The sequence below is a fragment of the Mirounga leonina genome, unplaced genomic scaffold (assembly GCF_011800145.1).
Source record: "Mirounga leonina isolate KUSES-001 unplaced genomic scaffold, KU_Mleo_1.0 Mir_127, whole genome shotgun sequence".
Taxonomy (NCBI): domain Eukaryota; kingdom Metazoa; phylum Chordata; class Mammalia; order Carnivora; family Phocidae; genus Mirounga; species Mirounga leonina.
The window spans coordinates 68,812,154-68,814,068 of NW_023270316.1; the positions used below are offsets into that span (position 1 = coordinate 68,812,154).

Genomic DNA, 1,915 nt, shown 5'->3' on the forward strand with positions numbered 1-1,915 from the left:
CGCCCGCGCGCAAGGTCGCCGCCCGCCGCCCGCCGCCCGCCGCCCGCCGCCGCCGCGGGCGCCCCGGCTGGGGCCAGGGCGGCAAGTTTAATTTCCCGAGGCTGCGACTGAGCCCGCGGCGTGGAGGGAGCGCGCCGGCCGCGGGGCCCTCCCCACCCCCACCGCGCAGCCCGGCCCACGCCCCCGGCCCGCGCCCCACTACTTTCGGCCCGGGCCGCCACCGGGCAGCCGGCGGCTGCAGCCCCCAATGCCGGGAGGCGAGTCTCGGCTGGCAGGCGGGCGGCGCTTGAGCCCCGCCACAGACACAGCCGCGGTGGCGGGCGCTGAAAAATGGAGCACGGCGACCAGAGAAGAGAGACATTTTCTTTCCGTTAACTGAATTGTTTCCTACCTCCGGGTGTCCGACTCGCTACTCCTCTCACTCCGCTGCTCTCCGGGATCCGCCGCCGCCGCTGCATCCAATCGCCTCCTCCCCCCCCTCCCCTTCCGCAGCCAGCCCGGCCGTTCCTCCTCCTCTCCGCTTCAAAATGGCGCCAAGCGCTCTTCGGCGGCTGCTCCAATCGAACCGCCGCGGACAGCACCCGGGGGCAGGCAGTGCGCGGCGTGGGTGCGCAGCGCCCCCTGCCGACCAGACGGTCCTGGGCGCGCGCCCGCCGGCCCGCTGGGCTCGCCCCGCCCTGTCCCCGCCCCGTCCCCGCGCGCGCGCCCAACTCTGCCCCGCCCCATCGCGCGCGCACACAGCCACACCGGCACGCCGCCGCCGTGGCCGCGGTGGCAGCGAGACTCGCAGCTGTCAATGCTTTCTCTGCCTCTGCGGCTTCCTTGACTTTTGCCGAAAACCACATAAATTGTCACCTATCGCTAACTTTGGAGACAGAAGTTGGGTATCTTTTAAGACACTGAAATTGAATACTGATGTCGTGCCCTGTAAATGAAATTGGTATTAACTACTTGCACTTCATCTGGTAACTCTTACCTAGTCATCTCAAAATGCCATAAAATAGTTTCTTCTACGCTGTGTGTACTAGGTCTCTACTTAATCCACAGCTTTCCCATTCTGAGGAATTGTTTCAGCGCGAGGTGGGGAGGCGGACACAGTGATTCAACGTGTAACAAAGCACTTCACTCATTTGTTATCACGGTTGTCCTTATTGGAGGGAGAAATCATCTGAATACCGCGAAGACGCCTTCCAGGAGTCAGGTTTCTAACCCCTTTACCCCCCAGGTGGTGACGCTCCTCCCTCCTGCCGCTTTGGGGGAGTGTATTAAGAGTTGATCTGGCAATTACTATTAGGACAGAGAGAGGGAAAAATCGTTAAGGCCTCAAAGAAGATTAGTTTCTAACAAAAGAAACTATGTCTTATACAACAGCAAGTGGATTTACAGAAATCAGTAATATAAACCTTCATTTAAAGCAACATTATTTAAGAAAACTGGAATCTGAAATTGGCCCTCAAACAAAAATAAACTTCTGTGTTCTAGGCTTTAAAAAATAACCAAGTGTGGGGACAAATTGTATGTAGTAAATCTCTGTACCGTCCTCTAAATTTTGCTGTGAACTTAAGACAGATCTAATAAAGTCCAGAAAATAACCAAGTTGTAATATATCAGGAGAAATATAATTGGATGTGGCATAATTTAAGATCGTTAAGAACATAAACCATTCAAAAATTAGCTGTGACTGCTGCCTACTTGGAGAAAGACGAATTATGTGGGAATGATGTAAAAAATGCTGATTTTATACAGACTTGGTTAGGAGAATTATCTTTGATTATAAAGAACCGCAAATCCAGTCACCAGCTGTACTAGTTTTCTACTGCTGCTGTAACAAATTATTACAAAGTCGGTGACTTAAAACAACCTACAACCTTAATTCCCCTTTGCCATATAAACTGATATATTCACAGGTTCCGAG

The 1,915-nt window shown here is 54.0% G+C and overlaps 1 protein-coding gene across 2 annotated transcripts in view; it reads right to left on the minus strand.

The window, feature by feature from the left end:
- PDS5B (PDS5 cohesin associated factor B) overlaps positions 1-496 on the minus strand; it is a 199,176-nt gene extending 198,680 nt beyond the window's left edge. Inside the window, exon 1 of one of the 2 annotated variants that reach the window (XM_035003564.1) lies at positions 392-496. The gene's annotated coding sequence lies outside the window, so the exon portion shown is untranslated. The remainder of the gene's footprint in view (positions 1-391) is intronic. The other variant, XM_035003565.1, reaches the window with a different exon arrangement.
- Positions 497-1,915: the final 1,419 nt, after the last annotated feature.